The sequence below is a fragment of the Ptychodera flava genome, chromosome 5 (assembly GCF_041260155.1).
Source record: "Ptychodera flava strain L36383 chromosome 5, AS_Pfla_20210202, whole genome shotgun sequence".
Lineage (NCBI taxonomy): Eukaryota > Metazoa > Hemichordata > Enteropneusta > Ptychoderidae > Ptychodera > Ptychodera flava.
In genome coordinates, this window is record NC_091932.1 from 14,294,883 (window position 1) to 14,319,526 (window position 24,644).

General features: G+C 36.7%; 1 protein-coding gene and 1 long non-coding RNA gene across 2 annotated transcripts in view; one reads left to right on the forward strand and one right to left on the reverse strand.

Annotated features, from left to right (window-relative positions):
• Positions 1–2,097: 2,097 nt before the first annotated feature.
• LOC139133087 (uncharacterized) lies at positions 2,098–9,351 on the reverse strand. The gene is made up of 2 exons (XR_011552528.1): positions 9,140–9,351; positions 2,098–3,279 (listed from the first exon to the last, which is right to left on the reverse strand). It is a non-coding gene; the product is annotated as an uncharacterized lncRNA (long non-coding RNA).
• Positions 9,352–11,089: 1,738 nt separating this feature from the next.
• Positions 11,090–24,644, forward strand: part of LOC139133088 (voltage-dependent calcium channel subunit alpha-2/delta-2-like) — a 54,156-nt gene continuing 40,601 nt past the window's right edge. The window contains exon 1 of the mRNA XM_070699506.1: positions 11,090–11,252. The gene's annotated coding sequence lies outside the window, so the exon portion shown is untranslated. The remainder of the gene's footprint in view (positions 11,253–24,644) is intronic.

The window sequence follows — 24,644 nt, forward strand, 5'->3', positions numbered from 1 at the left end:
CTAGATTGTACGAGGCTTTTAGTATGTCATTGTAGGGTTCTCTGAAATACACAGTGGATAAATAATTCTATTGCTGTCAGAAGTAGCATAAAAATAGTTATTAATTGGAAAAAATACAAAGAAAAGTGAAGGTTGTGGCGGCCATATTGGATTTATGCAAATTAGGAATATTCTATGAAGACTAGATATTTCCATAACATTACCTAAACCAAAACAAGGCAAATAAGCCAAACCCTGCATAACATATCATGTTTAGCCAATTATTTTTAGCAGAAACATTCTATCAGCACTTAGTTTGTACCCATAATCTTTTTCCATCTATGCAAATTAGGCATTGTTTACAATTCTAGATTGTACTAGGCTTTTAGTATGTTATTCTAGGACTTGTCTAAAATACAATGTGAAAAATAATTCCATTGCTGTCAGTAGTAACTTAAAAATAGTTATTAATTCGAGAAAAACTAAGAAAAGTGAAGTGTTGTGGCGGCCATATTGGATTTATGCAAATGAGGAATATTTGTATGACGACAAAATATTTTCAACAACATTGCCTACACCAAAAAGGAGGCAAATAAGCCAAAAAACCCTGATCAAAAGCATGTTTAGCCACATATTTTAAGTAGAAACCGTCTATCAGCGACAATTTTATACCATGAGCCCCCTTTAGATTTATGCAAATTAGGCACTGTTGCACCCCTTAGATTTTATTATACTTTTAGTATGTTATTTCTAGGACCTTTCCAAAATGCATGGTGAAGAAATAATTTCTGTTGCAATTAGTCCTAGGTTTACCCCTTTTTTGGCTTAGATTGACTGGACTATGAGGGCAATTAACAGATATAGACTGTTTTCTTTGAAATACTATCCACAGATAGCTAGGGTAAAGTAATAGGCACACACTAGACACAGGTACGGCTTGTGTAATGAAAAAAAAGTTTAATACAAGACATTTATTTATCATATTCATAATTTCTAAACGAATATTGCTCGCCGGACCCTGTGGCAAGATGTCCGTCAACATCCACCAATCTCGTAAAAAATACACTGACAGAACAAAAACAATTTGATCGAGCATAGACGTTCTAACGTAAATGCATCATTGTCTATCGCATTTTCAGAACAAAAACAATTTGATCTAGCATGGACGTTCTAACGTAAATGCATCATTGTCTATCGCATTATAATGTCAATTAAACACGTCCTGGTATTTTCGCTGATAGTGAGTGTGCAGCGTGAATGGTATGCTATAGTCGTTAGATAACACTGATCGCGTGGTGTGACAAAATAGTTTTACGGAAGTTGTGATCACGTGGTGTGACAAAATAGTTTTACGGAAGTTGTGATCACGTGGTGTGACAAAATAGTTTTACGGAAGTTGTTGACGGAAATGGCGTCAATTTTGCCTCTCCCAACTCTATAAGCTTCCTCAGTTACGTAACTTTACGTAACTTCGTCGCTAAAAAACGGATTGGAAAGAAAGTACTTTTGAAGTGAGATATTTTCAGGAAAAAAGTGTAAAAAAAGGAAACCATGACTTCCAATTATTTTCATGAAAAAATCTGATTTTTAGTGATGGTCATTTGGTTTGGCTTTTTAATCAGAAAATTCTGGATTTGTAAATATTGCTATACAAAATATTGATTTTCGACACATTTATTTATATCAGGATAATGCGAATGACATTTGCCAGTTTGTAAGGTTTGAGCTGTACTGAATATCTCGCCAAAATGGCGAGTTCTAGCACTGTGCTAGAATCTCGCCACTTTGGCGAGATTATGGTACTGCTTGAAATCCCTGCCAATTTGCAGGGATTTCAAGCAGTGCCAGATCTCGCCACTTTGGAAAGATTCTAGCAGTGCCATAATCTCACCAAAGTGGCGAGATTCTAGCACAGTGCTAGAACTCGCCATTTTGGGGAGATATTTAGTACAGCCTCATGTTAGCCTGCCAGTCTGCCGGGGGGGGGGGGGTCCTGGTACTGCTTGATATACCTGCCAAGTGGTAGGGATTTCAAGCAGTATTCGACTTTCTGCAACACAAGGGACAAGGAAGTTATGGAGTCAGGTCCTTGGGAAAATTAAAACATCATGAAAAATATCTCTTTTGCACTTTTTATTGATAACATTGAAAACTTCATTTAGTACATACAGCTAAATGCCTTCTGGTAATGATCCAAAATACTATGATGTTCAAGAAAAAATTTTCAATGGAAAACAAAACTCAAAATAAGAAGTCATTTCAAATACAATCAGCCATTAGTCAGCAACAAAATTGGAATAACTAAGAAATATTACTACACAAAAAAGTAAAAAATGCTTTGAATATAAATATCCTTGCTGTAAATATGGATTATGAGCATCTCTTTATCAGAAAATTACAAGTTGTTAAATGTTCACAAACTTAAACAGTGACCAAGCAACAGATGTAGTCAACATGATCACACAATCCTATTTTGCAACGATCAAAGAGAACAGAGTGAGGGACAGGGGAGGAAGGGTATGGCTCTGTTGGCAGTGTTGCTGCCAGGAATTTTAAATCAAGGGACACTCTGACCCCATCATTCACTTTTGGCGACATTTTGCACATTTTGGGACAACATGTGTCAGTTGTTAATCACATTTTGTATTACATGACATTTGTTACAAATTAGTTTTATAAAACAAAATTCAAGCTACCAGGACTGTATCACTACATGTATGCTTGCATTTCAGGCAAGTAATGTGGCAGCTAGTATACTGTATCTGTTTGCAATCAGAGAGCTCAGTCTGACTACAAGCAAGTTGTAATGTCAAGTGCAGCATTTAAATTACTTCTAATCACAGATCTGAAAGTATGCAAATATAAGCCTTACAATAATCATGCAAAATGAGGGTTATTGTCAGTATCAGTTAATATTACTTGCAGACTACACCCAACACAGTCAACTGGTGAGTGTGCCCAAGGTGACCTGCAGTATGCGGGAATGCAGGACAGTGGGTTCGAATTTGGGACATTGTCGCAAGGGCACTTCCTGGCTGCAATACTGTGTTGGCTAAAAATAGATATTTCACTTTTCCTTTACAAGCAAACAATTGACATGTGCCTAATAGTTGCACCTGTATCGTACAAAATGCTATCATTAGAAACAAATATGCTGAGTCTTCAGGTCTTCATGACTTTGCCAATTTGAAGGATTTCTTCACATGCCACGCAGGTTGCAGTCATAATGTTGTCAATCTACAGGATACGTTGAATTTACATACAGAGTTAAGATGGCTGCAGTCCCTTCACAGTTGTTACCTGTAGGTAGATATAGAAGTGAAAAAGAATCAGATATGAATTAAGTAGCTTTTATGCAACTTTACTGTTTGGTATACTGTATACATGTACATGCACTCGTTGAATCATACTCTGAATGAAAAACAAAAGGGGAGTGGGAAAACAAAGTAAGATTTCTCTGAATGTCGAAAACTCTACAATGAGCGTAGATGTACATTTGAAAATAGATAGGTTTAATGGGCCCTAGCTCATAATATAAATAGTGTCAAGTGCATTTGAACACATTCCAGCAAAAACCAAGCTGAGGTTGATAATTATTGGCGACTGTTGCAATTGACACACACATATTTACGCAACACTGTGCATCCTGGTAAATAAAATTTCTTTGAACAATCTATCAATGTCCTATTGTTACATTGCACTGTATAGAATCAATGAAGAAAATATCTGGTAATTCATCAAGCAGCAACTTATTAGTGGCTTGTAGGTCTTTGGTCATTTACTAAACAAGTCATCAACAGAGTATAAAATTACGACTCGCAGTTATTGAGATTTTCACCAAATTAATAACACTTTGCTGTTCTTTAGAATATTTGGTAAAATATTAGGCCAAGAAAAATAAAAAGTTTGTTTCTCATCATAGACATATTGCAAAAATGATGCAGTGACAGGTTTTTTCTCTCAATTTTTTCTTTATTCTTCAACCAACAAGAATGTGCAAAAAACATAAAAATAGCATGGAATGCATGTGACGCAGAGATAAATGCACAGCAGTGTTGCTTTATCATTTTGGCATACACTGTAACAACATTTCTTCGGTTTGACTTTTAGTTCAGCAATGCACAGTTTTGATAGCGTAATATAACAGTGACATATGTGTACAGTTTTGAATGGTATGTTAGTGTCAGTTCTTTTGTTTACAGTTCTGGTTTATACCGCACTTTGTTATCCACCATGGTCTCATATTTTTCCATTTTTTTTCCATTTTATTTCCTCATGAGGAGAAAAAAGGTTGACTCGGCGGGTCTGACTTGACATGCGCGAGGATGAAAAACAAACTTTTTGTTTTCTTGGCCTTATTTGATTTAAACAAGTCATCGCTGATAATACAGTCCCTGCTGGATCATGGTGTTTGAATTACGGTGATTGAATTACATGCTTGGTACATGTAGCTTCATTACTGGAGAGAGGGATGAATTTTGTAAATGTTGTGATATATACAATTTAATGTGCCTCTGTAGAGTCAGTGTCTGTACCGAAGATATGACATGTTTATGGCACGTAATGCATGCCAAAATTAACATCCGATTTCTTACACCACTGGCCGAATTTTTCCACTAGTCATCCACATTCAGCTTGGCAATTTCTGAATCCACTCACTGAATTTTTCAAGTGGTCAGTAATTTCTGAACCCACTAGCTGAATCCTTCATGTGGTCAGCGATTTCTGAATCCACTTACTGAATCCTTCAACTACATGTAGTTAGCGATTAACCCACTCACTTACATTCAAGTGGTTAGCGATTCTGAACTCACTCGCTGAATCCTTCAACTAGTCAGCGATTTCTGAACCCACTGACCAAATCCTTCAAGTGGTTATTGATTGCTGAATCAACTCACCGAATCCTTTAACTACTCGCCTTCATTCTGCTAGGCACCCCAGCAGACTTGATAATTTTTCTATCATAATCCGACTACTCAAAAAGACACCCATCAAATTAACTCACACATTCTTAAGGTGACTGACCATTACGCTAGAGGAGCTTTATCAAAGCTTTGAAGATGTGACCCGGAAATGATCGCGACCCGTTTGTTAGAACGCAAGTTACAGCAAGTCTCAGGGTTGGGCATTGAACTCAAACTTGATCTCTCAGGATTTTGAACGGGTTCACTTGTTTCCATCAACTGTTGTGCTATTTTGTTGTGCTGTTGTGCTATTTCAAGCCTTCGTGCTCTACAAAGCCTGGCGGCGCCATTGTTCGCGGGCATGTTTTGGGCATTTACCTCATTGGAATCTGAATTAGATATCACGTCAAACACAGCTAGACAACGGTTACTATAAAGGATCGTGAACAGGCAAAGAAGTTGTGAGCTGAGAAGTCCTGAACAGACAAGGAAGTTGCGAGCGTCCACAATTCACGCTATTCAAACAGCTATGAAAATGGGCCTTAGGGAGCGTACAGTTATTATGGCCCGGGGTGAGCTGGCAAATTCTTCCTGCGCATCAGTCAAAATAAGTAAACCCCCCTACCAATTGCACCAAAAATCGATGACCCCACACTTTTAAGATGACAAAAATTTCATGACCCCCCCCCCACATTACTTGAGTAAAGCTGCACACATATACACCTCTGGAGGAGGGGGGGGGGGCCACTACAATCTACCAAAATAGATTCTCAGATTTTTTCAAATGACCCTCCTTACAAACTCACAAGGTTATAATGTTCAAATTTCCCCTTCTGACATGCTATAATTTTGAAATGACCCCTCACAGGGATTGGACAGAAATGACACGTGGATCGCAATATTTTTGCACAAGCGTATGTGTACACAATTTTGATATTTGGATTTAATTGATAATCAGCTGTTGATAATGTTGATTCACTATACATGGTAGTCTATGAGCAAACTATGTAATACTTTTTCAATACAAAACTATCTATGCATTGATAATTGACATAAAATAACTTAATTGGAATAGGGTTGTTTCAACTGGTATGTGGACAAATAATTTGACTGTAGAATTTCACCAAAAATGTTCATCCAATATACATTGGAGTCTATGATAAAATTGTGAATAATTTTTTTCCATTGGAAAACTTGCTATACTTGTGCATATACAGACGTATAATTAACATAATTATAAATAATTAGAATATGATGGTTAAAGGTGTACAAGAACTCTGATTTTGGCATTTCACTGAAAATTTCCATTCACTATATGTGGGAGTCTATGAGGAAACTATGAATAAGTTTTTCAAACACAACAAAAGGTAAATCTGTGTATTTATGTATTCTCGATAATCAGTTTTTTCCAATTCAAATCTATTTAAATCTGTCTATTTATGGAGTTTGATAATTCTTAAGTACTTAGTTAAAAGTAGATCTATATGTGTGCAAGAAATTGGAATTTGGAATTTCACCAAAATGTTGATTCACTATACATTGGGGTCTATGAGAAAACTATGAATATTTTTTTACAATGCTAGACTAAATTTATGTTTGCTTTTATATGTGTTTGATAACTGATACAAATGTACATGATTTAAATAAGGTATTTGAAAGTTCAGATGTTGACAACAATTGTGATATTTGAATTTCACTTAAAAGTATAATTTCACTTTTAATTGTACTAGTAGTCTACAGGTAACTGTTAAATAATTTCCCTGACAAAACTTGCTATATCTCTCTAATATGTAAGTAATAGGAATTGTTCATTGCTTTCAGTGAGGTCAATTAACAATAAGACCAGCCTCAGAGTTTCCTATTTAAGATGTTCATGTGACAGATAAGTATACATTTGTTCAGATTTACAGTTAAATGACTTTAGAGAATAAAATCATGCAGTGAATAATTTTTATCTCTCAGAATATTTCTAAACACTGAAACTGCTTTTTGACGGGATTGATACTTATGAAAAATTAAGTGACCCCCCTCTGAGCTGTTTGAAAGATATATGAACCCCCCTTGCAGTTTTCAAGTTTAAGGTGACCCCTCCTGGATTTTGCTAACCCACCCCCGGCCATAATAACTGAACACTCCCTTATGGACAGCGAACGCCACCACTGTTTGGAGTGTGTGAGGTGACTTAAACGTACACTTGTTGTCGATGAAAAACTCAGAGGTCAAAGCTAATTTCACCCCCTTTGCATGCTAGTAAAAATTGACACATTTTTTTGTGATAACTTTTGACGTAGGCATGACGCTGTGTGACGTGGGGGCCTTGTTTTGTGTCATAAGTAGAAACTAATGAAGCTGAGCTTAGGGAGTTCAGTCCTTGAAGGATTCAGTGACTTGGTTCAGAAATCGCTAACCACTTGAAAAATTCAGTGAGTGAGTTCAGAAATCACCAAGCCAAATGTGGATGACTGATGGAAAAATTCGGCCAGTGGCGTAAGAATCAGATATATATGTGGGAAATCAGATATATATATATATATATATATATATATATATATATATATATATATATATATATATATATATATATATATATATATATATATATATATATATTTATATATAATCCCATGGTATTTTTCTCTGTTTGACGTCATCGTATACGAGTGTTTTTCGCGGAGCCGTGCAACTTCGAGCCGAAGGCGAGAAGTTGTGCGGCTCCGCGAAAAACACGAGTATACGATGACGTCAAACAGAGAAAAATACCAAGGGGTTATATATTATCACATGAACAGTCTTCTTGTTTTTCTTTTGATGTGAATGGATCAAAATTATCGTAACAAATTGCATGAATTTCGTCGCTATTTGTGTTTACTTACGCGGATTACTTTCATTTAAAGAGTAAAGCGGCCCGTCACCCAGGAGATACTTTCATTCATAAATCCCATCAAGCTGAAATTTGCTACATGAAATGGTATCTCCACCAACCAGAGATACGGATTCTGTCACGTGAGCCTGTCAATCATTGTCTCGCGCGCTGTACCGATGCCAAGGCAAGTCGGCCATCGGTACGGTGCTTGATCAAGTTGGTGGACATAACTTTCATCGTGCTAGCGACGGATAGCCATAGTATTCAGAGTTATTCAGAATATTTACAAATAGATTTATGAAGTAAATGCAACGACATGATCGAAACAGTAATTCTCATTCTCAGAGATTCCATGGCTTTTCAAAATATCACACAAGTTTACGACCGTGGCGAGCGCGAAATATGATATTCTGTTCGATGACACACAGAGTGTACCTCATCGCATGTTTATGCCCACCCCCCAGCAACAACGCTGCCGTCACCGGTCTCTGCCATGCCGGTGTCAACTCGTTAATCCCGATCTCGGTCGTCAATGTTTTCGTCTTAAGGACTTTGATGTTTGCAGTGACATATATCTCACCCGTAGATACATGTACATCCTAATTTTACTTGACGGAAACTCTGTTTTGAGTGTTGTCTGCGTCAACTTTCGAAGTACATCGGATTCCACAGCGCTGCAATGCATATATGTCTTCGCTATAGCGCTACAGCCTTACGCCGCGCTACAGGTTTGATTCCGAGCAAGAATTTACAGAATTTGTTGTATGATGAAGGAAATTTATCGTTTTTAGTCGAATGACTTTATGCTTGTGCCTGTATGTCGCTTTCCCGAAGATTATACTGTACTCATTTATTCAGTTGAACTTCCGTTGAGGTGTAGATTTCAGGTTTATCGCCAACCGGGATCGCCAGGTACGACGTCCACATTGAGCGTTACGAGGCGACGCGACTGGATCGGCGGTATTCGGGGCGGTATCCCCATTCGATTCTCGGGAACAGCTATAGTTTTAGCGACTAGAAATTTCGCTGGACATGCCTTCTATGTTTCCATGTGTGGATTTATCGGGTCACCTTTTTTGTAAAAATGTCATGAGAGCACGGCATCGATCACGACAAATCGGTCTATGTTCACGTCGCGACCCGCATGTATGAACGGTACCATGCAAGAAAAAAGTTCCGGTTGATGACGTACAACAGGGGTAATTCGGATTTCTTATCCGTCCTGTTCTACGTCACACAGGTGGGAATTCGGGCCAGTTCATGTGATATATATATATATATATATATATATATATATATATATATATATATATATATATATATATATATATATATATATATATATATATATATATATATATATGGAAGCTAAAAACAAGTAACTCTCACATACCTACGATTTGACTTTCAAAGACCCTTGTCAAATCCTCAGTCATAATATTGTATGTTCAAGATGTGCTGTTCCAGTTACAATGGTACTTCTAGATCTCTTCTCTATGTGGCTTGAAATCAGAGATAAGCTCCAAGGAATTACTCATTCAGTCTGTCACAGGATACACTGTAGAGTATGTCATGTGTCAAGGAGTCTGGCAGAAAATATTTATGGTTCCTGTATGCATTGAAGAGAAAAGTCAAATTCATAAGCACTCTTTACAATTGCACTCTTTTTCTTATTAGGAGTGGTTTCATCTGATATGTACACTGTAATTGTAAGCTATCCTTGACTGAAAATATTAGTGTTATGCCAAGTGTGATGTCAAACTATAAGTTTGAATATAAAGAGGTGATTAGCGTAGAGTAAGGTAAACAAAATGATTCTAAATTAATAAACAACAGTATTACATGTATACCAATATTTGCGAAAGAAATGGTTAACGCTCAAGAGATATTGTAGCAACTTGATATGCTTTTGAGTTTGTTTCCTTCTTTAAGTGAAATACTGTTTCTCTGTTTACCTTTAAGATCATGATATGGGTACATGTAATGCTTATTTGAATCTTTACAAATACAACATGGTGCAACCCACTGAAAGGACAGGAAAGGGATTCACTCCATTTTGACGAAAAATTTTGCACATAACGTGGCAAGTTTTGAAAATGGCGGGAAATTTAAAATTAACAAAAATCTGTTCAATTTCTTGCCTATTCTGCCACAAGCAAACATTATTGAGGCATAGTTAATGACTGTGTTTGCAGATAGCAATGAATATTTGAGGAAACTAGAGGTACTTGGGCTTTGCATATTTCACTCTCGGACATGTGTAACCTGTAAACCTGTAAAATTATTTAACGGAATTATTATTGTAGAAAAAAAAACCTAAAAAAAACCCAATAAAAGACAACTAGTATCATAAAAAAAAAGTTTCATAAAAATGTCACTTTTTATCGTTTTGAGTTGTAGAAATTAGATCCTATTCCCGCAATTTTGTAAACAATCAACTTGACGACTACATGTATATAACTTTATTAAGCTGAAGAATGTGCGCTCACTGATAACGATATTTCGTACTAGGGTGTTAAAGTGATAATTGACGGAATATAAAGTTTATATTCTGAGCAAAAGGTATACCTTGATGAAATAATTTGTTCATAAGTGGTATCCGAAAACTCACGGTGTTCGGTTCTGCAAAGCGGCATGCGCAAGGCGTATGAAGAGCGCCATCATGTGACAAAATTTTCAGTTTCATTGTCTTTCCTCTGTATCAGTGGACAGAACAAAAGAAAGGCGTTGACAGTTTGCCAGAGATGGATGAAAAATACCTCCGGTATGCCGAACTATACTTTTGCTTCATACTTTGGGCAAATAAAAACGGACAAGCAAAGTACGATATCGAAATAGGTAATAATTAAAGAGAAGCAGTCGCCTTTACGAGTTTCTTGTTAACAAACAATGTATTTCGTGAACTATATGAAGATGCACCGCATCATCATAACTGCAACATTTAAATTATACGATGTAGATTATGACAAACATGTTTTAACTTTCATCAATATCACTATCGTACCTTGTATACAATGTTTACATCGGTCGTATGGGTCCATACTACCTTTGAACGCAGTTCCGAAGACAGTATCCCTTTATCTCCAGACTATATCGAATGCCATGTTCACTTACCTTCTAAGTAGGGCAAAAAGCAGTTTAGATAAATCATGCTCGGTCTCTTTGTGTCAACAAACAGAACAAAAATAATGGAAAATACCGAGGAAGTTACCGCTAAATGGAGATTTCAGATCCTGCCGTTGGTGGCGTTGTTTCAAGAATTTTCAGTTTGCGACTGCCGAGGAATGTGTCCGCACATAATTAGAGAAGAGGGGGATAGCCCGCACCAAGCAAACTAACAAAAGAGTACATGAAAGCGAGGCGGGGCCATAAACAGTGATTCCCTCGACAACATTAGCGCCACTTTGATGTCTGTGCAAGAACAAGGCTGACAGCAGTTCATGATGTGGATGATAATCAGCCGTTAGAAAAATCAGGACACAAAACAAGCGATTTGATCACTGCAGGTATGTTACTTGTCATGTTCGCCGATGTTGGTTTTCTGCCTTCTCGATCGGTTACAAGTGTGGTACAATCTCATTCATGTTATAGTGCAGTTGATATGTACATATGCTTTGGCCTTGACTTCACTTGAAATTCTCTGGTGTGAGACGGCGTTCAGTGTTCCTGCACAATACGAACGTAGTCCATGATGGAGGGACTATGGTACGAATAGTTCTGATATACATTGCCTCTCAGTTGCTAACGGACGGTCGCTTTCTCCCAAAGTGAACTTGGCCTCAGCGTTTATACATGTACATGCTACATTAGCCCTGCGTACCGTGCTGTGTGTTTCGGGCGTTACACGGCCTCCACCACATGGGGGCCGTGTAACGCCCAAAACACACAGCACGGTACGCAGGGCTAAATGCTACATGTACAGTGCACATCTTTTGCGTGTAAAAACAGCCCGCTACACTTCCCGCCAATAAACCCTGGGCTACCATGGAGGTAGGCGCGCTTTTAGCTCTACCTCCGTGCTTCAGCCTTCAGATATTGCCAGCACACATAATGAATGACCCCAAACTGCATCCCTCGGATTGTCGGTGTGAAGACATTGATTGATTTTGTCACGAATAGCATTTCATAACGTAATTCTCTCAACACATCATGACGAATGCCACCCACTGTGTGATGTGAAATAAAGACGCGCAGCTGTCGGTAGCTGTTTTTCAGGGTAACATGATAAAGATGTTCCGTTTATTGATCTTTTTCACGAGATGAACTCACTCTGTGAATTCAGACTAATTAGAAATCATAAATCTTAAATAGAAGTATCGCTTTCATTTTTGAATTTATCACTTTGAAGTTTACGCTAGACAACATGAGGGAAAATGCCAAGAGGGTTTGACCGGTTAAGAAGGGCTTGACTACGCAGTTTCTGCGTAGTGAAGCTTCATTACGTATTCATGGTGACCCCTGGCCAGCTGTCAATAACTTTGGGGGCTTTTGTCTTTTGGCCTGCTTTGCATATGCGTCGTTGGACACGACCTGCCAATCACCCAGGTAGTCAATTAAACTATTAATTGATTGTTTACCGACCCAATTAACACTATCCAGCAGTATCAGTCATATTTTAATCGCGTGGCCCGGGTGGGCACAACGTAGGAACGCGTGTATTTCTATGTGTACCTTTCACTTGTGGTGTTGTTTGTACCATCGTGCGTTTGAAGTCTTGTTTCACCTACAGCATTACCTTCAAGGTGACAGGCTTACTATTAATGTTCAGTATCATTGCACCGAGTTCTGCCAACGGTGAAAAACACCTGTTTTGCCAAATAATTACTGCCCGTCGCTGCCCGTCCTGAATGTAGCCTATCTATAGCTACAGTAATCACATAAATCATTTATCAGTTTTGATATATACTCCTAAATTGTAAGTTTGATCAAAATCGAGACCACATTCAAGGGCTATGCAGACTGTCCATGTACGCACACACAGTGACAAGAAGGCGGCAAACACCTACTCACCAAGCACATCGAATCGGCGAAAAGAAAAAGCTAGGCTCATCGCCAAAACAAACGCGCCAAGCGCTAACAAAAACCCATACCAAGCGGCCCTTTTCAGGGCCACCAAATACTCCAAAAAGAGAACTACCAAAAAATACGATAAAATGACATAGAACACACAAACACTTAAAAGAAATAACAAAAATCGTACACATAACAAACAACTGAAACACAACATTAAATACAAAATAAACAATCACAGTAACGTAACAGAAAACATGGCCGTGGAAATAAATCAGCTATTTCTAAAGAAAAGCCGACAACACAATGAAATTCAACAGCAGCCTATCATCGCTCAAACTATGAAACTCCGAAAAATAGTACTAGGCAAAAGCCTTAAAATTCATTCGGACACCAACAAAACCAAAAAGAATAAAACCACCTCAGGATTTCAACAAATAAAGTCGTATAATGTGACTATGCTACATCGTGAGACACAAACAATCGCAACACCAATTCAAAGAAAAGTCAAATTGGACTCCACGAACAACAAAAAAACAAAAACTTGAAAGCTATCTGAAGCTTCTAAACTCGCACTTCTAGAGATACCCTTTCAAACAAGGAAACAAAACATGTCGCGTGCAAAAAGAATCGCGATAAACCAGCTTGCAAACAATGGACGAATTTGGGAAAATAACCCTTCGGCAAGGGTCAGTTTTCGTTATTGTCAACACAAACGATTACGTACTCGAATGCGAAAGGCAATTACGTAACACTCAGTATTATACACAACAAGCCAGAACAAACCAACAAAAGTAAACGAACTATTAATTAAAATGTACGAGAACAAGCACATCAACCAGGATACTTGTAAGTATCTTGATCCAATAAACATAAAATCCGTACCCCGCAGTGGTACTTATTGCCTAAAAATTCACAAACCTCCGCAAAAATCTAAAAGACACACCAGTCAAAACAAAATTTATCGAAGTAAAGAAATATAGAACAAACAAACCGAACCACCAAACTGACTTACAACGTGACCAAAATTAATATACTTGCCTCGCTAATCGGAAAGCAAGACCACTAAAATGCATTAGAATAAATTTTCACAAACACAAACTAAGGAAAGAATCTACTCTGCGACTGATGAGAAACCACACTCGGGTTTCGAAACGCAAGCGTCAAAGGGCGACTCTATCAACGTTAACTTTTGTAACAACATAGGTCCGGCTGCGTCTCGCCATAAGCTTTCCCCACACAAACAAAACATTACCGTACACACTAATCCAAACTTCTCTACAAATATCCAAAGCGAAACAAACATTTCATTAACACAAACAATCGGATAAGAATGTAGGAACACATTTTCGAAACGAATCAAACACAAACTCGACACAAAAACATTTAGGATAGATAGGTGGGGATCCTGTTTCACATTTTTTACATCTCGCTATACTGTCTATGATTCTAAAAATAAAGTCATCTGCCACTTTTTCTGTATACGCGGTTTGGCAAAACTCATCTCTTCAATCGAAAGTCGGGCGATTTCATGGTTCTTTGGGGCACTTAAGTGTACGTCGAGCTTAAGGAATGTAGTTACATTCGCGATGTTTTATTCGAATATTATTTATTTCTTCAAGGGCAAATGCACATAATTTATGCTGTTGGAAATACTCGCCGCTCATAAACAAGAAAATAAACTCAATATATGTGCATCTTTACTATATTGTCAAAGTACCACCGACACCCACAAAACACCAAATGGTTCAGTCCAGGTATTTGCAACTCTGCCATCCGACTGGTCAACAGGAAATCAACCATAGGTGTCTTTTGGCACGCGTATACTCCAGTCACCTAGGCGACGGTAATCTGCACCACTTATCACCATCGGGAAGGTACTCCTCCCCATATACCACTGGCGATCCCACCCTCAAGGCACTGCGTCATTCGACCAAGCATTGTTATTGTAATTTCCTGCATAAAATTAACAGCGAGGTCAACCGGTCAAAATGTCTTGGCATTTTCTGGCATGATGAGTCTTCATAACTTCATTACAACAAATGTTTCACGTCAGATATGAGAAAACTTACATCACCTAGGTAGCGCACATACTTATTAAAGGTATACTGTCACCTGTTACAATTTTGTAACAGTTACCACGGAAAGAGAAAATCTAACCAATCACAGATTTTAAGCGGGTTTCCGCTTTATAAAAACAGCGCCCTCACACGGGCATTTTGAATTACCAAGGAGCGCCCCTTTTGGATGGTGTCGGCCCACATCAAGATAAGCTTGGACCAAAAAAACATTAAAACCGGTTTCCGGGTGAAACTCACTGTATCACATTCTCACATTTCATATGAAAACAGAACACAAATCATCGCATTCATCCTACTCACAGATTCACAAATCACAGACTTGAAACAAGTTTCTTTTTGCTGTTGATAATGCCATTATTGATTTACCGCATCAAAGAATTTCTCAAGAAGATTGACACTAAAAAAAACGGAGACAGAGGAATAGAAACAATAACAAAAAGAGAAACAAAAAAACCATGTGACAAAATAATAACATCTGAGATATGATTCTTTGCCATTTCAGGTTTAAATAATGATATGGCTTTTATAATATTTTTGTAAATTTTGTTTTTCTTGAAAATAAGACCATCTTCAGAAAAAATGTGTTGAAATACAAAGAGTAACACAAAACACTATTTGATATGCCATGGTGTTGTTGAAGTTGCTTTTTATCCAATTCTTTCAGTGTGATTCAAGATCTGATCAATATAAGTAACTTTTTTTCATGAAACAGAAAAGAGTAAGGGAGTACCACTGGCAACTCGGTCCAGATTTAATAAGTGGAGACTTTATCCTGTCTTCCTGTATAATGTACATGTAAACAGACGAAACAATACAAAACTTCAGGTAACACAGCAATAATTAAAGTTATGCAGTCACCTGTAATCTAAATTTGCCAATATATGGTAAAAGGGGCGTACCGTGGTATTCAAAATGCCTGTGTGAGGGCGCTGTTCTAAAAAAGCGGCCACCGCTTAAAACCTCGGATTGGTTAGATTTTCTCTTTCCATGGTAACTGTGACAAAATTGGAACAGGTGACGGTATACCTTTAATCCCTGTGGTGGTTTGTATTGAACCATTTGCAATACAGGAACTAGACACTGTATACAGTTTACGGTACTATGTAAATTGAGGCGTAGCCAACTCTGTAAGGTTTAACTATCGTCTAGTGGCATTATCATTCAATCACAAATAATCAACAACTCCACAAAAGTTGAAACATTGTCTGGAAGGATTGGTCAGACATTGTCAAAGTCATTGAACAACACCACAAGATCTGCACAGAGAATGCTTACATTTACAGTACAATGATGCTCTCTGGACAGTTAGTGGGATGTGAGTGGATGTGTGGTGTTGTTTTGACCATGAGTTATCGCCTTCCACACAATTTTTCACCTTTGGTAGAGTTGATTTCCTTGTGATTGACTAGTATTACTGCCCAGACGATAGTTACACCTGACAGTTTTGGTAACTTTTCAATCGAGACAGTACAGACTGTACCGTATATGTCTCGCTCTCCTAAATGTCTACAGTTCAATGCAAACCAGTGTAGATCTTGTTGTACGATGCAAGATGACAGTGAGAATTTACATACAATTCATTTAGCCTTGTGAGACAGAGTCCATGTGATAGCCTTACAGAATGGTTGTCAAGGTGCGTGTCATACATAGCTGTTGGTATGTCATTGTCATTCCTTTCAATGATACTGTAGTTTGGTGTGTCAAATTATTAGTGTTTGGATATATCTGGCCATGGCAGTATTATACCTAAATTGACCAAAACTTAAGAGGTTTTTGGGCACAGAGATAGATTTTGTTAAGTAAAGAAAGGAATAGAGCTGCCATTTGTCATTTCGTGTTGTTTTTCATTTGAAATTGAAAGTTCTATGTATAAATTTGCTAGTACTCTGAAACAAAACATGCATGTCATATTTATGTACAGTAAAGTGAAATCGCTTATTGCAAGGTAAAATGTACATGTACCGTTCGGTTACATAATTACGGTAGTCCATGTAATTGGCATTAAAACTGAAGGTACAGGTTAGATATGGCGTAACAGTATAGTGGTGTTGAATCAGTTTCTGGCTTATGTCTGCTGATCATGACAATTTAATTTTCTATTAATACTGATGAACTGTTCAAAATCAGGCCAACAAATATAATTGCTTTTTTTTTGTTAGAAACACAGTGTACACCGTGTATTGTTATGCTGTCTGCTTCCTCACTGTTTATTTAGGGTCAGTCACTTCAGAGAACCCTCAGCTTGAGAAAACAACATGTACTTGAAGTAGAATTTAATTGATTCGAATGGCAATGCATGACCTGATTTTGTTGCAAGATAACCCTTGACTCATCTGAAAATTTATGTAATATGAATGCATACCGGTAAATGGTCGGGCCAACATTAAACGAACATGAGCTGCAGTGTTTTATATTTTGTTATTTTCCTATCATTGAATGAACACTTTTACTTATTTTTCTTTCATAAATGTTGCCATATTTGTTCTTGTTGTTATTTTGAAGGCATGTTGGATTAAAAAGTATTAGCTTTGCCAACAAAATTATCATGAAAAGTATGAAATATCATTGTTATCATGTAAATTCACGTCTGAATTAGATTTCAGTTGTCAACAATAACATTGGACTTAACAATGATGCTGTCGGACACCTACCGGTACCTCTTCCCAATGCATTGAAGTATACATGTAGTTAAATGTACCAACACAACAAAACAACTTATATCTGGTTGTTTTGCGATAGTATATATATATATATATATATATATATATATATATATATATCTTGCTAGAAATTACAAGGTTCCTTTCCTCACATGCCATATATCAAGTTGAAAGATGAAACAAACATTTTAAACAAGCAACATTAAACATACCAGTAGTTAGATGGATTGCTATTAATACTGCAAAGTGAAAGAATTTGGCAGGCATTTGATATGAGGAAAGCCTGAAACATTTAATGTTAGCAACCAAATAAGAATTATGAACCATTTCCGTTTTCTTTCCCTTGCTGCCTGTGTCACTAATATACAAATATTGGCTATTAGGATTTTTCGTGCAATTGACAGTCTTATAGTAGGAGAACAATAAACTGGAGATACAGGAATATTAATATACTGTAACATTTATCCCAGTCAGTAAACTCATCTCGGTACAAATACATGGTTACACTTGTGCAGTTTCACAGACAGCTGACTAAATTCTTAATTCAAACAAATCAAATAACTCTTTGCAGAAATGCACCGACTGCATTTAAATAATGGTGTTTGAAATTTCATTGAGCCTCGGGGCAAAATACACAAAAGGGCTTATGTTAAATGTGCTGTGCATGGAATCTACTGCAAAGTGAAATCTCACTAATCCTACTTTGAGCTTTTCTCTGATTTCTGTCTTGATTAGAAAGGCTGGGTGTATTGTGAATGGCAACTTCTCGCCGCGTTTCTGTGTTTCAACTGTACATGTACCTGTACATGTATGTGATGAAATAATTTTGAAATGCTGTAAACGCTACAAAACATTTCAAGTACAGTAACCCTGTTTTCTGCATTTTATAAACATGGCCCTGATTTGACCAACTCATGTCTTGTTGATTATATGTATGTAAGAAAGCCATACAAAGTAAAAAAGATAAAATTGATAAATTTTCATTTAATAATCCTTCCAACTAAGATGATGGTTTTCAGCACTGGCTACATACAGCATTGAATGACATAATTAGGATTTTAATTCACTTTTCTTTTTTTATTAATTATTTTATACAATATCTTTCTGGTGAAAGTTAAAGCTGTCATGAAGGAAATTGTTTGAAATAGAATTCTGAATTCCGAAATTATTTTTAGTACAGCGGTATAATGTTACAGACCTTTCCTTGTTTGATACTAATGTTCATTTCTGTACATTACACATTCCTTTGTAGTAATTGTATAACATGTTATGTTAATTGAATAATCAAAAACGGGAAAAATCGATATTTCTCACACCGTAATATTTGCCTGTCTTACAAAAGCAGAATTAAAAAACAGCGTTTGGTTCGCGGAATTCTAGATAGCTGATTAATTGGTGTCGCCTTTCAGATTAATATTGATTCAAATACAGACGTGCCAGAGGGAGGTGAGGTGTCGCTATGGTTACAGGCATGCCTTCAGAATGGAGGTCTAGTCCGGGGTCAGTGCCTTTGTGTGCGCATGAGTGTCTGAATGAAGGAGGGGGTGGCTTACACCAATACACTGGTCTTGAATATTTGTTTATTCCACAGCGTATGTGCTCGACATATTTACAGGCCCACTTAAATTGATACTTTACAGTAGTTTCACATGTTAGCTTTCAAGGTCTGTGGATCTTAATAAATTTACAGTGAATCTGTCATCTCATTCAACGATTGAAAATGTTTTATAATAACTGAACAGAGAGTGCGATAACTCATTCACTGAATGCTGCTTACATACATGACACATAGAGGCACTGGACTGACTGAGATAAGAATAATTTAATTCCCTTTTGGCACAGTTTTCTAAGACATTCACGTACTGGTGACTTTCAAATGAAGACACAGATGGGTTACCAGCTTAAAGTAATGGAGACACAAAATGGTATTGCTGAGTAAGCAGTTCTTCTTCTTCACATTTTTGAAAGGACAAAAGTGTTCAATGTACTTTGAAAATCAATCATGATGACCTTGAAACAAACATTGTGACCTTGAAATCTATTAAATATTTAAAATATTGGGTATTTTGTTTCTGTAGTACTGTACCAAAATTTTTATTCTTGATTCCGAAAGAGAATAGTTGAAAGTTTGCTTGAGGAAAGTTTGAGTCTTTCAATTTCCAGGCATGATTTACCTTACGAAATACAAGTGTAGTGAACTTTTTGAATTAATTCCTTTCCAGAACGTAAGGAGAGTAAATGTACCATGTACACTGGACATGTCAGGTCAATCTTTGTGAAGATCATTGTACATGCCTGTAATGGTAAATAATATGTATTTTAACCCTTCAACTGCCAAAGCCAATTTTTGTTGCCTTTATAAAATCATGTGGACCATTTTTTCTTCAGATCTAGGCAATTTTACCGGTTTTTCCCAACATTTTGATCAAAAACTGTAACCAATGGAACTTCATGTCTATTTGATCCAAAATTATCAAAAAGATAACAGAACAATTCATAAAAATTGGTAAAATGTTGCACTGAGATTTAGGCGGGAATACAAAATGTAGTTTAATGGCTCTCTGTTGTTATGCTGTAGTATACCTAATATGTGACCCTTTCACCCCTGGACGTTTGGTTCATCCTCATTGCTTTCAATGGGTGGGTAAGACCTGGGAATGGAGTGTACATTGATTGAACAGTGAGTCTCAGCATGGAGCATGTGGAGAAGTTTCATTGTACAAATATGTGAGAGTCTCATTTTGACATTGTGATTTGACCTTTGGTAACTGCCACATGTAAGAAGCATTCTATTTGTGGCTAGATTACCTATGTACAGTATTGAACAGTACCGGTACATTCAACAATGGTGGTCAGGTTGTACTGCACAATATTGCAAGGAAAAAGATTTCCTTAATGTTAATTTACAAAAAAAATTAAATTGAATGTGAGCACATTAAAATCAATTCCATTTGTACATGTACAGCATATTTTGTAGTTCAATAGAATATTAGATAAAATAGATTATAACACCAAGATGCAGGAAGATGTAGTTTAAGGTAGTACATGTACATGCCTCAGGGACAGATATTCAGACTCTCAAACTTTTACAATTCTTTTCTGCATATACCACTTTGGGGGGGATTATTTTAAAGCTCCTGGTGTAAGAAAACTTTTCACTGGCTTAGTTTTTTCAAAAATCGAAAATTATATTTTTCCTCCATAGAGTTAAGACAGGGATGGCGGCCATTTTAAATTTTAAATATCGGTAAATCTTGGGTTATTTGTTTCTCTGTTACCAAAATTTGCACGGTGACCCCCGATTTTTAGCTACTATAGACTATAGTCTATTGGGATGGGTATCCGTCCGCCGTCCGTCGTCAGTCTGTATGTATGTATGTCCGTTTGTGAAGCGTCCGTCCACTCAAATACCTTGAGAACCGCAGTACTTACTGATTTGATATTTGTTGTATAGATGAAAAATATGATTATGAGAAACCATTTTTTTATTTTTTGATATTGTTGAAAATATGCAAATTAGCATCAAAAACGGAGTTTTTGGTAAAAAATCTTCTTCTTCATAACCGCTGGTCAGACAGCTTTTTTATTTGGTATGCAGGTCCCTAGGGATAACGCAACTTAGATTTGTTCAAATTGTGATGAAATATGCAAATCTATTTTTAAGGAATTTTTTTGTCATTTTCGGTCAAAACTTTATTTTATCAAAACCGCTCGTCTGACAGCTTTGATTTTTGGTATTCAGGTTCCTACAGATAAACTTAATATGACATATTTAATATATGATGAAATCTGCAATTTTGTATTTTTGTTGCAATTTTTGCTATTTTTGGTCAAAAAATGTGTTTTTCAAAAATGTCTCGTCAGATGCCTTTGATATTTGGTATACAGGTTCCTAGGAGTTGTCTTAGTGGGATATATTGAAATTTGAAGAAATCTTCAATTTTTGTATATTTGGGTTAATTTTTGCCTTTTTTGGTCAAAATATTTGTTTCTCAAAAGTTACTCATCTGATAGCTTTGATATTTGGTATACGGGTTCCTAGGCTTTATCTTCATGTAATATATTGAAATTGTGATGAAATCTTCAATTTTGTATTTTTGCAGCTAATTTTCCCATTTTTCCTCAGGCCATCCTGAAATGAGCCATCAAAGATATCCACATCAAAATATGTGTCACAAAAAGTTATTCTCTACATAACACAGCAGAGCTCTGTCGACTGTTGGGTCGCTTGTTTTTTGAAAACCGCTGGTCAGACAGCTTTAATATTTGGTTTACTGGTCCCTAGGATGACCTCAGTGAGATAATTTCATACAGTCAGGAAATACTTAATTTTGTATCCATGTCTATGGTACATGTAGCTTCAGGGACTTTGGCCCTATGTTTATTCTTGATTTAGTGAGAGAATGGCTGAAGGTTTAATTGAGGAAAGTTTGAGCAAAAGCTCAAGTCTTTCACTTTTGAGGTAAACACTCATAATGTAAAAATGGAATCGGGCTTTTGGCCTTGTGTTGTATAAAAGTCAATTGCCAGTGACATGCACACTATAAGTACACTCTTGCCCGAGCCCTGTGTATGATGCTGTGTGTTCCAGGTGTTATACCGCCTCCCATAACGCCGGGAACACACAACATTGCACACAGGGTTAACTCTTGCCAAATCATGTGAGTAATTAATCAACTGGTCGTACATAGCAGTTCGCAGTTACAATGTATATACCATACATAGTACCACTAGCAGAAAAAATTGTAATGTAAATCAAACAATGACGAGATTCTTGATTATATTATCATCCATCTTTGCTTCGCTTTCTGTGTGAATTGATACAATGAATCTTGAGGAATGTCTGCCCTATGGCTAATTCCTGTAGTGGTTCATTAACCTTTAATCCCCATAGATAGGTCTCTTGTACCAGTAGTATTGTAGAGGGACAGTGATGTAGGTAAGCAAATTTTTTTAACAGATTCCTCTTTCCTGTAGGGATAATAAATGTATCTATCTATCATGGTCTCACTTCAAACCTTACTCAGACCACAGACTAGTGAGGAGATAGTGTGTCTAGTATTCCTAGTACAGAAAGTGCAAATATGTCACGCATTACTCATTTAGCTATCATTTGTGTATGTCAAGAGCTGAAGAATCTAAATGTCACCGTGATAAATGAGCTTCATTTTCCACAGATACATGTACAGTACATGTACTCACGTTCTACATATACGTGTATATCACCAAGGCTTTAATATTTTATGCTCTTTCATAAAAAATTTTCTTTCCTGGCTCAATGGTTTAACAAAGATGTATTTAGTGTTATTCTGTTTATGACATCTTCGTGATCAGCAGTGCAGTGTTCGTAAATTTGAATACACATCTAATGACACGAAGCGAATCATTGAGTTCAGCGACTGCAGGCATCCACTTTATCTATAAAAAATACAATTAAGTGAAAGTATATGCATCGCTACTTTTATTCACTGTGTTTTTTCGATAGATTTTTTCTTGCACTCTTTTTAGGGTTTTTTTTCGGAATATTTTTAATTGAATTGAAGTTGTTTCTTTATATGATGACAATGACAGCCTTTGTAATTTTTTCATCAGCTTTATTAAAAAGGGAGCTTTTCAAAATATGTAAATTTTGCATGAGCATAATTTTGATATCCAATCTCATTCATTAATATTTTCAATAGAAATTGCCATACAGAACCTGTACCTGTCTATTTGTGTGTGTAACAGAGAGAGAGAGAGAGAGAGAGAGAGAGAGAGAGAGAGAGAGAGCGAGCGAGCATATACATACTGAATATTTCACATTTTTCCCCTTTGAGCTCAGCATTTCCCTGTTAAATACTATTAGAGTGTGTGGGCCATAAGTAGCTTCCTGAGCGATACATGTTAGATGACATTAAACTTAATTTCAACTGTTCAAAAGAAGCGTTTCGTTCATGAGTGAATATACAATGTAGAATTCACCGCATGCTACCCAGTACCGAGGGTACATGTTCATGTACTTGCCGTGTGGATCAATGAAATTCAGACTTTGTTTAAATACAAATTAGTCAAATCAATGTATGTAAATTCATCGGCGCCATGAACAGTGGCCATTGCATGTCCAGCAGTGTGTGTGCTTGTTAGAATTCATGGAAACGACTGTTTAATGATACTTTCCCTGTACAAATGCAAGATTTGTTCTGTCGTCAGTCTATTGTCTAATGAAATGCAATCAAGATAAATGGAAGGTACACATAGAATAGAACACAAGGCTTTGAAAATGGTGATATTAATTGTGAAGAAAATATGCCATTTAATTTGCCGTTGTCGTGGAAGTAATTTGTGCACATTTAAAAAAATTTTAGTCATATTTGATACAGTCAAGACGGCAAATTGGATACATGTTCTTTCATTGTGTAGCAGTTATTCACTGAACGACAAGAATGGTTGCCAATAAGCTTTATCTATCAGACGGCATTCCAATTTCATGCTTGTTCTGCCATGTCAAAGCTCCCTTGCCAATAACCTAACTGATGTATTCTCAAGTATTTCTATGCTGTTTACAGTTTCTTGTATTGATCCAAGAATTACATGTATATTAAGGGCCAGTAATGCTAACTTTTGATGATTTTTTTCTGTATTTTTATTTTGTATGTCAACTTGAACTTCTTATTCTACTTTCAAAAGAATGTTGAAACACCCGCTATTTGGCTCGTCAATGTGGTGTCTATATTGTGTAAAATGCATTGTTATTGTTGACAAGTGAATTCTAGTCTGGGCCAGAATTCACTATTCAACAATAACAATGCAGTTTGCAAACGTACTGGCTGTGTTGACAAGCTGAACACTGTGTATATCAACATGCCTTGGGGAGAAGGACAAGGAATTATGGTTGACATGGCCCTTTAACGTTTTCAACTTGTCATCACAGCTACATGTATACGGGTACCGGTATACGTACATGTGCAATATGGCCAGCACCATTGCCAACAAATGTGAATTCAAGTCTTGAGTAGAATTTATTTTTCAACAAAAGCATCGCACATCAGCATTATACACCTTGCATCATGCTTTCAAGATTAATACCTTTTGTTTCACATATCACAAACTAGTTTTAGAAGAATTTTTCAAGAATGAAGAAAAATGAAAAATAATATCAAACGTTCTC